The sequence below is a fragment of the Pleurodeles waltl genome, chromosome 5 (assembly GCF_031143425.1).
Source record: "Pleurodeles waltl isolate 20211129_DDA chromosome 5, aPleWal1.hap1.20221129, whole genome shotgun sequence".
Lineage (NCBI taxonomy): Eukaryota > Metazoa > Chordata > Amphibia > Caudata > Salamandridae > Pleurodeles > Pleurodeles waltl.
The window spans coordinates 1,090,397,343-1,090,412,656 of NC_090444.1; positions in this window are offsets into that span (position 1 = coordinate 1,090,397,343).

A 15,314-nucleotide genomic window follows, 5' to 3' on the forward strand; every position below is an offset into this window, starting at 1 on the left:
AGTCAACCTCACCAAAGGCTTAGAGATAATAGAGAAGTTGGGCATCCACTGGCGACAGTAGCCCACCATTCCCAAAAACATCCTAACGTCTCTTTTGGATGTCGGGGGACTCATTTGTAATATGGCTGTCACTCTTTCTTTGGATATTCTCCTTGACCCCTTTTCAATCAGGTGGCCTAAGTACTTCACATCTTTCTGACAGTACTGCAGCTTCTTTGGGGACACTTTATGTCCGTTCTTTCCCAAATGATTCAATAGGGCAATAGTATCACACCTGCAGTCATCTTTCGTTTTGGATGCAATTAACAAATCATCAATGTACTGTACTAGAGTCGAATTAAAAGGCAGTTCCAATGATTCCAAATCCTTCTTCAATATATGATTGAAGATGGAAGGTGATTCTGAAAACCCTTGAGGAATTCGACACCAACTGTAAACCTTGTCCAAGAATTTAAAACTGAATTGAAATTGGCTATCCTCATGAAGAGGCACCGAAAAGAATGCTTGAGACAAGTCCACGACTGTGAACCATTCTGCATCACACCGAACCTGAAACATGATCACGGCTGGATTTGGCACTATGGGGCAACATTTTACCACTATCTCATTAATTTTTCTCAGGTCTTGGACAATTCGAACTTTCCCACAAGGCTTTCCCAGTCCCATTATTGGTGAATTACATGGGCTGCTCATCACTTCTTTTAAGACCCCTTGCTTCACAAAGTCTGCAATTATCTGCGTCACTTGTATGAGAACATCTTGTGCCGTGTGGTACTGTGGTTTCTGGGGAAACAGGACATTTGGCCTCACATCTACTTTGACTGGCTCTACTCCTTTGATCAGTCCTTCTTCCTTTCCTGTCAAGTCCCACATCTTCTCTGTCACTGTTCCCTGTAATTCTGTTGGCAAATCGGTCACTGTGAACATCGGGAAGAAGCTTATCAAAGGGTATTCCTCATCTGTGGTCTCTGGCTCTGGCTCTGAGATCTGACCATCGTCCCTTTCTTCATCACTGTTTGTCTGCACCTCAATCCCTTCATTGGAACAGGTGATCGAACACCTTGTTTTACACAATAAGTCTCTTCCCAGTAGGGATACGGGACTTGAATCACAGACTACAAACCTAGGTAATCCCTGAAAGGTACCAATCTCAACCTGAACCGGATCTGTAATTGGATTTGTCAAGAGCTGATTTGCTACTCCTACCACCTTTATGGTACGCCCCGAAAGCAGCAATTTCGGAACCTCTGCACTTCTGACCGTAGAGCATGTAGCTCCTGTGTCAACCAGGAACGAAACCTTGTGACCCATCACCTTCCCTTGCACATAAGGTCCCCTCTGATCTACTTCTAGGGACGCTGCAAGAATGCACTCCTCACTATCTGAACAATCATCCAACCATTCATCGTTTATTTCATTCTCACCACGCAATGGGAACTGTTGTACTGTGTTATTTTGACTCATTGTTTGGCCTGTGACCTGCTGAGGAAGCATCACCTGTTGCTGTCCCATCGGAGCTAAAGGCAACTGCATTTGCTGTCTCTGTACCATGGGAACCTGCTGTTGTATGTGCTGCAACTGTGCTGGTTGAACGCGTGACATTTGCACTTGTTGCATGGGCTGGAGACCCTGCATCTGAACCATATTATTCTGGAAGTTTGGATTTGGACCCCTCATTCTTGGACCCCTCACATTTTGAAATGTACCGATATCATTGCTTTGTTGAACAACACCATCCTGCACCATCATTGGGCACTCCCACTTCCAGTGTCCCAAGCCCCCGCCCGCATGGCATGGCAACATCTTTTTCATCCCTTGCACATCATTTTGAACCACAACAGTATTCAAGTCTGGACCACAGTTCACAAAACCTCCCCGACCTCTGCCTCTCGTTTGCGGTTGGAACATTCCGTTCCCTTGAGGTTGCTGCTGTACCATCTGCTGTACTCCATTTCCCTGCATCCCTGCCTGAGCTGCCTTAATTTGCATCACCATCACCTTGTCTTTCAGCTTTTTCTGCTTCAATTCAATCTCATCGCTACAGTATTTCGCATACTGCAACACCTCATCAATCGGTTTTGCTTACCAACAGATCAAATGATTCTTAATCATCTGGCTAATCTCTGGCCTTAATCCCTCAACGAACCTGAACACAAGGTGATTCAGGTCTTTTAGCTCTATGACCTCCTTGCTACTATAGTGTTTGAATGCCTTTAACAACCTCTAATAGTAAGCATGTATCGACTCTTTGCCTTCTTGTGCTGTTCAATCAATTTTCTGCCAATCAGTGACTTCTGTTTTAAAAACTCAGTCACCTTATAGTACAACCTCATCACCTCAGGAGACGGTGCTCCAGTAATCTTGCCTCTTGCCGGTTCCTCTGTCGGCCAATCCACACCCCTCTTACATTCAAGCCACAAATCAGCTGGAACTATAATCTCAAATAGGGTATTCAAGTCTTCCCAGAGACACTTCACAAGCTTCACAAACCTATCCGTCTGCTGGTACCACTCTATTGGCTTTTCCCTTAACCTGGGATAATCGTTAGTGAATGACAAAATGTCTCCCCTAGACCAGGGTACATGGACTAGGACCCCTCCAGCTGTCTCCCTCATCGGTAACATCTTTATTGTTCCCGTGTCTAGTGCAGCTTTCACCTACTGCGGTTCCAGGCAGTCACTTTTCTTCTTATCTCTCTTCTTTGCCCATCTGCCCTCCCACTTCTCTAATGCTCCCCAAACTTGCGCACTCTGTAGTATCTCTTTCAGGTGTGTCTTCATCCCAGTGGATCTCATGCGATCAAAATCTTTAGGTTCGAAGTCTAACCTATAACTCCTCTTCAGATGCTTAGTATTGTCTAAGTCTATACCGTATTTGTCTGCTAAGTTCGCTAACCTCTGGTGCACCTTACTCACTTCTTTGGTTATTTTCGGGCACAAATATCTTAGTTCTGCTTCAGTGTATGACTCTAACCTGTGCACTCCCATAGTCCCTTCAACTAGCTCAGCTGCTTCCACACCCAACCTCACAAAATTCAGATATTCCTCTCTCTCTGACCGCTCCACTGTCGCAGGAGTAGTCTGCGGAGTGTTAAGCTTGTCTAACCATTCATTCAGCTGTTGCGCCGTTAAGCCTTGCAACGAGATATTTCCAGCCTGCACCATCGGTGCCTGTGACGTATTTGCTCCCAATACCTGTGGTGTCTGTAGACCCAAACCTGCTTGTCTCATTGTCTCTAAGGGAACCCCAATCGGACTGAAGTCCAACAAAGATCTAGATCCCTCGACTCTCTGTTCTCCCGGTGTCAGCCCTTGGGAACTTCCTGTGAACCCTCCTCTTATCACCTCTTGAGTCATTACTCCTTGATCACATACACTAGGCTTCGCCTGCGCATATAACGGAACTAGCGGACCAACAGTAATCGGCAATGATATAGCGGCTGGTGTCTGTCCGTTTCCCAATCCCGGTGGAGCGTTAACTCCCATAGCTTGATTCATCATGCAACCGAAGTGTATTTCAGACCATCTGTTGTTGCGGCTGGGGCAGCAATTGTGGAGTTGGCTCAATCTGCACTAATTTTGATCTTGTGTATACTGGATCAGGCGGTGCCTTCAAACTCGTAGTCGTCTCTAATACTGGGACATCAGGATAGAGCCTCTGAATCGGCGGTGGCTGCAACTGTATCTGCGTGTCTGGTGCAGTGGATACACTAACACCATTCTGTATCGGAGCTGATGTGATAACATTATTTGTCTGTGCTGCGCTTGTGGTTCTCTGATTTTGTGTCGGATTTACAGGAACTGCACTAGTACTCAGTCTATTGTCATTTATGGCATATGGTGGGGGTTGATCATGTAACAACTGATTTAGAAACTCATCATCATCAGAATCGTCTGCATCTACCCAAGACTTCTGAGTCTCCTTCTGCTTACTAGAGCCCTTGTCTGTTTTACAAGTGGCCTTTCTTCCCTGTGTTTCGGCTTCTTGAGTTATTGCCGGAAACATCCTAACTGCGTCCATTATTTCCCTTCTCCACATCCTGGTCTCACTATCCAATCTATCTTCTGCTAAGGTCTTTGCTGCCTCCCTCATTCTCCGCTCGAATTTCTGTTGCCTCTGTCGTATGGCCATTAATTCCCAAATCGCTAACGCCTCAAACTGAGCTGGTCTTGGAGGCAGCTTCTGCTCATTTAACGCTTTCCACAAATTTTCTAGGACCCTATATTAAAGGTTTCATTTTCTGGAAACGCCAAACACCCATCTTTCTCTGTTAATTTGCACCAATGCTTTAGCCAAAGGCATGGCGCGACTCTCTTTTCCTCCATTACGGCAGAAGCCGGAGTATCCTCTGGCGGTGTAGGCTCCCCCACACTCGATGTAATATATGTATCTACCCTCAAAGCACTCCTTAAAACCTTGAAAAACTTAATTTTTGCATCTTTTATTTTGTTTAGAATCTAATCAGGAAGTGACTTTGATTCCCAGAACACTCTTTGCCTACCTTCTCAACCAATTGCCTCTCACGGACGGCTGCCAATCCGTGCGCGACCCCTCTCGGCAACTGACCTATCCCAGCACGGCTCCAATGACGTCACACTCACACAAACTGCGGCTGACAAAGTCTTGCGGCTTGTCTTCCTCACTCTCTATTCACACAAAACAAATGCAATATATTGCGAGCACTTTAACAACAAAACCCAAACTTGCTGGTTTACTACAGGAAGGGTAACACAATCTCTTCAGAACTTTACGGAGATTTCACTTGAAGCCTCGGCTGCTACTCTCTCCTTCTCAGATCCCACACCCGCAAGCACAATTTGACCCGCAAATTCTACTCTCGACTTGTCAATGGTTCGTTCTAGTGCACTTTGAACTTGCCAAATCTCCATCGAAGGTTTCACTCACAAAATTTGGACTCAAACTCGACTCGTCAACCAAGCCCCTTAAGACGAGATAACTAATCAACATGTCAATCATTAGATCAATAATCTCATCAATATTCACAATAGCAAATCAATCGAATTAATCAATAACATCAATAACATCAATAAACTTGAAACACACCATGACCTCTCAGTCATGAATAACCACACAGAATTTCATAAGATTTATATTTATTCCCTATTGATTACACTCTACCAGCAATATTATTAGTCTCAATACCAGAAAACACATCAACACTGTCATAATATGGCAACTCGAATAAGATTTCAGCAAAGCAAAGATCATGACCATTAGAACATAGCACGACGTCAACATGGATCAACCTTAGCAGAGTATCATTAGCGCATTATTCAACAAAACATAGATTCAGGCATTTGTCTATTTGCGTCTGTTTAGTGAATTCCTTAACTAACCTCGAATTAGCATTAGCATGTTGGGCTTCATGCAAAACAATTTAGCAACACAAATTTAGAAAACATCTATCTATGGTCTCTATCAAAAGAAGCAGTTGATACCTAGAAAGAAAAGGCAAACAGACAATTACAATTTCATCATCACATAGTTACCCCCCGTAATGAGTCAGCATACAGAGTCAGTCTTCGTCCTCAGGACATCAGTTGATTCGCCATCAGCCAGGAAACACAGCAAAGTTCAGCAAGACGGGTAATAAGGGATACTTCCCTCATAAGGAGGAAAGTATAGAATGGGCTAGGCAAGGGTGAGGATGGTTTTGAAGAATTAAACAGCAAAGTCTTTAAGCAGAGTAACAAAGTGGCTGGGTAATAGCAAAAAGGCATGTTAGGGCTTGTAATGGCTATTTTCTCCTTGTGTCCTACAATTATATCAAAATTGTCAAACAAGTCTCTAATTCCCAATTGGTCAAGTTTTGGTGCATCATTATCTCCATCCAATGGTTTACTTGTCACCTCATTAAGATTGTCACCCCATAACAGTTCTCATGCAGCTCATTGGTTGCTGGGTTTGACGCCTCCAACGGGTAGAATGTCAGGTGAGGAATAAGTGACATTTGTTACTCAAGTCAGTAGTCCCATTGTCTTCCCTAGTCTAAGTGACCTTGTACCTGTTGCGAATCACACTGTTGCGCTCCATAAGAATGTCTCATTGAGCAAGTCGGGCTCTCATGAGAAGATTTACTATGGTTACACACACATCTCTAACTGCTGGAAAAGTACAGCTTCATGTGCTTCAGCAAGTCAGCACATTGCACGTTAGAAAAACACATTTAATATGAAACCGGGCAGCTAGGCCCCGACTCATGCTAACTAAGGCCTAGTGATTAATTTAGCAAAACCTTAACATATCACTCTTAATACTAATACAAAATCATACATTAGTACATTAAAATTTCATCATTAGTCAATTTCATTAATCACCGAATACAATGGTGGCCACTCCCCGTGGGCACATTTCATACACATGCGTTAACATTTACATTTTCTATGCGATTTCACCAAGCATGATATCGCAAACTTCTCATGTTAATTATTAGATTTTAATCACACTCCATCAGAGTCGCTGTCACTGTTATCCCCTCCTGTCCCTGTTGTGGAGCATCCCACTGGTGCCTTCACCCTCTGTGGATTCACCCTCCTGGGCCATGGGGATGCAGCTCCCTCCGTTGCCAGTGCCCCTGCTCCTCCGCCAGATGATGCTATTACACACAAGGACAGGGTGACAAAACAAGAAGGGGGGAAAGACAGAGAACACACATGGTCAAAGCCAGAAACACCACTACCATTGGTGGACACAACACACACTGAGCTGCCCTATGCACTAGGCCATGCACTACCAGTTAGTAGGAAAGTCACCAGACCATGGGGTACAATGCCTAACGCCATTAGCTGCACACCTGGAACCAACAGGAGCCTGCCCAGCAGTAGATGCCCACTAACATTATTGGGGTTGGAGTGCCTCAGAGCCTGCCCAACAAGGGACCTACACTGCCATGTTCGCCCTAGCCAAGGGGCACCCACAGCCCACATCCCCCACACAGATACCTCCTAAAGCACGCAGAGTCAGCTTTATGACACTGTACTCACACCCTTGTGGCTGCTGTGATGGCCTCAAGTGCCCATCCAACTCCAGATAGGGCACCACAAGGATGCGGAACATCAGGGGGGTCATGGTGCGACAGGAACCCCTTCCACGTTGGGAGGCCAGCCACAGCTGTGCCTCCAGCGTCTTCTTGCTCCAGTGGCGCAGGCCCTCCCATCTCTTGCGGCAGTGGGTGCTCCATCTATGATAGACCCCAGGGTCCGCACTTCCTTGGCAATGGCACACCAAATACCCTTCTTCTCGTGGGGGCTGACCTAGAGGAAAGGTACGGGAGGAAAGGACATTACTCACCCGTCCGGACCCTCAGACTCATTGCCCACCAGTTCCCAACCATGCCCTGACGCACATACACTCACCATCCTCACATGCAGCCCTCAGCCCCCCCACATGTATCTTCCATCCACTCCAAACAGACATTGCCCACGCATCATGCTCACAGTGTACTCACCTGTTTGTCTGGAGGACCGTAGAGTAGCGTGTACTGGGGGAGGACCCCATCCACCGGTTTGTCCAACTCCTCCGCGGTGAAGGCAGGGGCCCTTTCCCCAGACACTTGAGCCATTGTCGCTTCCAGACTGAGGTCACAGCAGCACTTGCAGTATAGGTCCTCTCCTGTTGAAGGTCAGGTATCAAGTGAGTGAACAAATAGAAAATGGCGGTCACGTCCGCAGCGGTGCGTACTGCCACCACCGGCATACATCGCCATTGGCTCCTAGAACCCATATGGCCCAATGATAACCAATGGTGAATTACGTGGCAGTCTTCGACCGCCTACCATGACCCAGCACAACGCCAGCGCAGTTACCTCATTTCCCCTTGTCCCTCCTCACAAGTTAGGCAGCCACCATTTCAGGGGGGCACATGGCATGGCACCTAACTGCGTCACAGCACTTTTTGGCACATATACAGACTAACCACGCCACACATGGATTTAATCACATTACTGCAGACAGACTTGTGCAACCTATGTGGTACATGACTCTCTGCTCGCCATTCTCCTCCATAGGCCACAACCGCTGGGGCAGATGATGAGATGGTGGCATCCTCCGGTGTACAGACCCCTGGTGGACCTGTCGACAATGGAAGACAGACACATCATAATCACCTACAGACTTGATCGTGCCACAATCCAAGACCTGTGTGCCCAATTGGAGCCAGATCTGATGTCATCTAACCGCCATCCCACAGGAATCCCCCCTCTAGTGCAGGTCCTGTTAGTGCTCCATTTCCTGGCAAGTGGCTCCTTTCAAATAACAGTGGTCATGGCATCAGGGATGTCTCAGCCAATGTTTTCTAACGTGCTGACCAGAGTGTTGTCTGCCCTGTTGAAACACATGCACAGCTATATTGTGTTTCCCCAGGTGGAGGATTTTCCCACAGTGAAGGCTGCCTTTTATGCCCTGGGACATATCCCCAACATCATTGGTGTCATTGATGGTACACATGTGGCATTTGTCCCCCCCGAAGAAATGAACAAGTGTACAGAAATAGAAAAAGTTACCATTCAATGAATGTGCAGATGGTGTGTTTGGCGGATCAGTACATCTCTCATGTGAATGCCAAGTATCCTGGCTCTGTGCATGACGCCTACATTTTGAGGCCAAGGTCCCCATATAGTATGAGTAGGTGTCTGGGTATGGGGTAGTCCCTAAGGGTTAGTGTGTGTCTAACAGGTATTCCTCGACATTTGCAGGTGACTCTGGTTACCCCAACCTCTCATGGCTACTGACCCCAGTGAGGAATGCAAGGACAAGGGCAGAGGACCGCTACAATGAGGCACATGGGCGAACTAGGCGTATTATTGAGAGGGCGTTCGGCCTCCTGAAGGCCAGATTCCGGTGCCTTCATCTAACAGGTGGCTCCCTATACTACTCACCGAAGAAGGTGTGCCAGATAATTGTAGCATGCTGCCTGTTGCACAACCTGGCCTTGTGACGCCAGGTGCCTTTTCTGCAGGAGGATGAGCATGGTGATGGTCTTGTGGCAGCGGTGGAGCCTGTGGACAGTGAGGAAGAGGAGGCAGAGGAAGAAGATATTGACAACCGAACGACATCATCATGCAGTACTTTCAGTGACACACAGGACTGTAACTCCTCCTCACATTTCTGTATACTGTAGGACATTGTATAAGTCAGCCTCTTAACCTCTGTCTATGGACACTGACAGTTCACTTTGGATTTCCATTTTTCAGACCTGGGTACCTCATTCTGACTTCTGATGCAGCGTACTGCTTCCCAACAACTGTCATACATTGGTATGAGCAAATGAACATTTACATTGCGATTTGTTGTTAATGTTGTAATAATACATTTGTGAAAGATCAGACTGACTCCAGATTGATTTGTGATTAAAGGGTGTTTATTTAGGGGCTAATGAGTATAGGGGTATGTGCAAGGGGCTGTGGTGATGGTGGAGGAAGGTCCATAGTAGAGTCCAGTCTCTTGGTATCACAGGTGTATTGTCCAATTGGTCATAGGAAGGTGAGTAATGGCAGTTCAAGGTGGACAGGGTAACAGAGTGGGACAGAAGGGTGACAATCAAGAGGGTCCTATTTCCTGGTGGGGGTCTTGGCAATGTTCTCTGTCTTCTGCCTGGATTGCAGGGACCGTTTGTGGGGTAGTTCTCCTTCTGCAGGGGATGGGGTGCTGGTGGCCTGTTGTTCTTGTGGCGGGGCCTCCTGTCTACTAGCGCCGGTGGAGGTGGAGGGCTGTTCCTCGATTTGGCTAGTGTCAGGGGCCCTTTGTTGTGACACTGCCTCCCTCATCGTCTTGCCTTTGTCAGCCAGCACCCCTGCTATTGTGACCAGGATGGTGTATATGTTGGTGAGGTCCTCTCTGATCCCCATGAATTGTCCCTCCTGCAGCCACTGGGTCTCCTGAAACTTGGCCAGTACTGTGTCCATGGTCTCCTGGTAATGGTGGTATGCTCCTATGATGTTTGAGAGTGACTTGTGGAGGGTCGGTTCCCTGGGCCTGTCCTCCCCCTGTCGCACAGCAGTCCTCCCAGCTTCCCTGTTGTCCTGTGCCTCTGTCCCCTGAACCGTGTGCCCACTGCCACTGACCCCAGGTCCCTGATCGTCCTGGGTTAGTGGGTTTGCCTGGGGTCCCTGAAGTGGTAAACAAAATGCTGATTGACATGTCCGGGGGACAGTGGCATGGGCCCGCTGGGTGGGTGCTGTTGTGGTGTTTCCTGAGGGGGGAGGTTCTGTGGTGGCTTGGGACTGTGGCAGTTGAACCGACTGTCCAGAGGTCCCTGATGGGCCAGGCTGGTCATCTTGATCTAGGCGTGCAGAGATGCTGTCATCACTGTGGGCCTCTTCTGTTGGGGGACTGGATATGGCTGGCACCGCCTGCCTGATGACGTTGGGTAGGGGTCCTGATGGGATGTAAATGCATTGTTATTTTCTCTGTGTGTGCCATCTTATGCAATCAGTGTGTTTCTCTCTATTACTGTGCTTGCACTATCGCCTTGGCCCTTGTGTGAGTGGTGATTGTGTGCCCTGGGTGAGTCTCTCTATTGGACACGCTTTGGTGATGGGTGTCCATGCATGTCTGTGATGGGGGTCCATGCATTGTTGCTGCATGCAGGGCTTGGTTGTGGGAGTGGTGGGTTGTGATGGTGGGGTGTGTGGGAGGTGGTGGATTCATGGGTGTGAGGGTGAGGGTGGGAGTATGTGATGACATGCAGGTAGGTTGGGGTGATATAGTAGTAAAGATTTGCCTTACCAGAGTCCAGTCCTCCTGCTACTCCTGTGAGGCCCTTAGGATGCATGATTGCCAAGACTTGCTCCTCCCATATTGTTCGTTGTTGGGGAGGAGGTGGGGGTCCACCGCCAGTCCTCTGTCCGGCTACCTGGTGTCTTGATACCACGGAACGTACCTTCCCCCGTAGGTCGTTCTACCTCTTCCTGATGTCATCCCTTGTTCTTGGATGCTGTCCCACTTCAATGACCCTGTCCACAATTCTCCACCATAGCTCCATCTTCCCTGCAATGGATGTCTGCTGCACCTTTGATCCGAATAGCTGTGGCTCTACCCGGATGATTTTCTCCATCATGACCCTGAGCTCCTCCTCAGAAAACCTGGGGTGTCTTTGAGGTGCCATGATGTGGTGTGAGTGATGTGTGAGGTGATGGTTGATGTGATGTGTGGGGTGATGTGTTGGGGTGTGTGGAGTGAGGTGCGTGGATGGTGTATGAAGGATGGTATTCTGTGCCTCTGGATGCTGGAGTGGTCTTTGCTTTTCTTTCTGTCTGCTTCTTCCAAATTTTTCACTGTAAAGGGTTGTGGGTAATGGGGGTGTGTGTTTTATAGTGGCTTGAGTGTGTGGGTGTGGTGTGTGGGTGTCAGGTGTGTGTATTTTGAAGTGTCCAATGTGGTTGTGTTTTGTAAGTGTTTGTGTATTTTGAGCGCAGCGGTGTGTACCGCCAAAGGTTTACCGCGGTTGTAAGACAGCCGCATTGATTTGTGGGTCGTGATACTGTGGGCCTATTCCTGTTGGCGTAACGGTGTGGGTTTTGCTATCGCCAGTTTATCACTGACCTTTGGTGTGGTGGACTTGTGTGGGTGTCTGTATAGTGGCAGAATTCTCAGTGTGGGTCATAATACCCGTTGCGGATTTCCGCCGCGGACGTGGTATGTTGGCGGCCGTCGGCACGGCGGTAAGCGGGATTTACCACCAGGGTTGTAATGAGGGCCTAATTCTTTAAAAAATCATATTTCCGGTTCCCCTTATCCGATTTTATTCATTTTGATGTCAAATTAAAAATAAAACTATTTCCTATTTGTATAAATTGGTTTTGGATTTTTGAACCGTTTCCTCTGTTTTATTTAATTACTGTTTTGTGATGCATGAATACTTTACACACTTTGGCCCTCATTATGATATTGGTGGTAAAAAATTAGGGCCATATTTATACTCTGGTTGCGCCGAATTTGCGTCGTTTTTTTCGACGCAAATTCGACGCAGAACTAACGCCAACTAACGCCATATTTATACTCTGGCGTTAGACGCTTCGGGCGCCAAAGTGCCCGGAGTGTGCGTCATTTTTTAGCGTGAACCCCTTCCTTGCGTTAATGATATGCAAGGGAGGCGTTCCCGTCTTAAAAAATGACTCCCAGGCCTTTACGTGGTATTTATACTCCCGGGCAAAAGAGACGCCCGGGAGTGGGCGTGGCCAAAAACGCCGCATTTGCGCCGCTTTTTAACGCCTGGGTCAGGGATGGCGTTAAGGGACAAGTGGGCTCAAAATGAGCCCAGAGTGCCCTCCCCTGCCCCCAGGGACCCCCCCTGCCACCCTTGCCCACCCCAGGAGGACACCCAAGGACGGAGGGACCCATCCCATGGACATTAAGGTAAGTTCAGGTAAGTATTTTTATTTTTATTTTTTGTGGCATAGGGGGGCCTTATTTGTGCCCCCCTACATGCCACTATGCCCAATGACCATGCCCAGGGGACATAAGTCCCCTGGGCATGGCCATTGTGCAAGGGGGCATGACTCCTATCTTTACAATGATAGGAGTCATGTTGATGGGGGATGGGCGTCGAAAGAAAATGGCGCAAGTCGGGTTACGACGATATTTTAGACGCAACCTGACTTGCCCCATTTTAAGACGCCCATACGCCATTTTCCCCCTACGCCGGCGCTGTCTGGTGTACGTGGTTTTTTTCCACGCACACCAGGCAGCGCCGGTCTGCTAGCGCCGGCTAACGCCATTCAATAAATACGGCGCCCGCATGGCGCTTCAGAATGGCGTTAGCCGGCGCTAATTTTTTTGACGCTAAACTGCGTTAGCGCAGTTTTGCGTCAAAAAGTATAAATACGGCCCTTAATACCTCCGCAGTGACTGCTACCAGCCTACCACTGCGGAGGAGAACATCTGTCCTCTAGATTACGACACATACACAGAAAAATGACAGAAAACAGCCACAGCCATACATCCGCCAGACCCACTGAATAAGATAAACTGACTGAACTACCACCCATACCGTTACGCCACCAAAACAACGCCCTCCTAAAAATGACCCACAAATCACCAGAGCTGACATTTAACGATGGTAAACCATTGGCGTTGAACACCGTTGCGGCAGATATGGCCACCCAAAAACAAAACAAGACAACATTGGCCAGAACAAAAAACCCACACTTGACACAAATATACACACCACACACATCCACCAACAGCACTATAAAACACACATCCACATCACCCACAAACCTCTGCAAACAAGACAAGATGGCTCCACTTTGCAAGGACAATCCAAAACAGAACTGTACACACATAACAACTACCACTTCAGCCGACATGCACCGCACACCCCACCACATCACACATCACCCCTGCACAACCTACACACACCACACAACACCCATGTCCCCACAAAGGTACCCCCGTTTCACTGATGAGAAGTCGCAGGTCATGGTTGAGGAAATAGTCAGGGTAGAGCCACAGCTGTTTGAAGCACAGGTACAGCAGATATTCATTGCCAGGAAGATGGAGCTATGGCTGTGGATCATGGACAGGGTGAACACTGGGACAACATCCATGAATAAGGGATGGCATCAGGAAGAGGTGGAATGGCCTACGGGGGAAGGTGCATTCCTTAGCAGTAAGGCACCAGCTCGATATCAAGAGGACTGGCGGTGTATCCCCTCCTCCTCCCCCACAGCTGATAGCATAGGAGGAGCAAGTCTTGGCAATCCTGCATCCTGAGAGACTCACTGGAGTTGCCAGAGGTCTGGACACTGGTAAGTCGACATTTACTACCTATCATCCCCCATAGCAGCATGCCATCTCAACCATCACCCCACTCCATCCTTCACAGTGCACCACCACAATCAACAAGCCTAAATGCCATGCCCTGCATGCCATACCCACAGCATGCACATCCCTTCCAGCCATGAATGTACACCCACAACCAATGCATGCACAACATGGACAACTAACAATCCCACAATCCATCACCATCCTCAAACAAAGGGCAGGGCAACAGCAATAATATAGGTGGAAGCCAAGGATGCAAAATATGTCAAATACATGTAGCATAATCCACCACTTACATCCCCACAGGTGCCCCAGCCAATCTCAGAAGTGAGGAGGTGCCATGGCTACCCAGTTCTCCACCAGACAATGCCCCCATTGATGACAACAACTCTGGAGTACTGTATCTGGATGAACTCCTTGGCCTATCAGGGACCACTGGTCAGTCGACTACCTTAGCCCACACTCAGTCGAGTACAGAGCCTCCCCCCCTCAGTATCCAACACCATAGCAGCCACCCAACGTCCACAGACCTCTGTCCCCAGGACACGTCAATCAGCAGTGTTCCCACCTGTACAGGGACCCCAGTCCACACATCACAGGCAAGACAATGAGGGTCCAAGGGCCAGTGGTACAGGGGGCCAGGGACGTTGGAGGACAGCTGTGCACCAGGGGGAGGACAGGCCCAGGGAACGGACTGCCCAGGAGACACTCACTAAGGTCCTGGGAGCAGATCAACAATCCCAGGACAAGATGGGTCAGGTGACAAGTATCATGCAGGAGAACCAGCAGCTGCATGGAGCACTAACAGGAGATCAAGCAAGAATTACAGGCCCTGAACACCACCATGGCCTCCATTGCAGGGGTGATGGGTGACATGGCCAACATCATGAGGGACTACACAGTACACCAGTGGGCCCCGTCCACTAGCCATTGTACTGACCAGCCCTCAACATCTGCTGCAGCCAGTAGACAGGAGGCCCTGCCACAGGGCACACAGGCCACCAGCACCCCTCCCCCTGCAGAAGATGAACCACCCCGCAAACAGTCCCTGTGACCCAGACAGACACCAGAGACACTTGCCAAGACAAAGACCACCACCAGGAAATGAGGCCCTCCTGAATGTCCCCCTTGTGATCCACTGTGTTACCATGTCCACTTTGAACTGCAATTGCTCCCCTTTCGATGGCCCCTTGGTCACTGGACCTGTGCTACAAACAGACTGGCCCTCTACACTGGACTATTCCCAACCATCACCCCACTCTATTGCACTTCCCATTGTATACCAATTATCAATAAACACCCTTGGACACAACTTGTGTAATATTGCTTTACTACAGGTAATGTACAATGTATAGAACTGTATTGAACTGCATGATCCTGTGTAAATGTCCAGTAACATATTGACGCATCCTACAAATGTGTCTCAGCAGTCTGTACACATCACCACAGTACACTGTTGTAACCACAGCAACATCTGCAAGAAGGGAAGGCATAGGTGACAGTCACGTGGGATGCAAAGGTAATGACTTG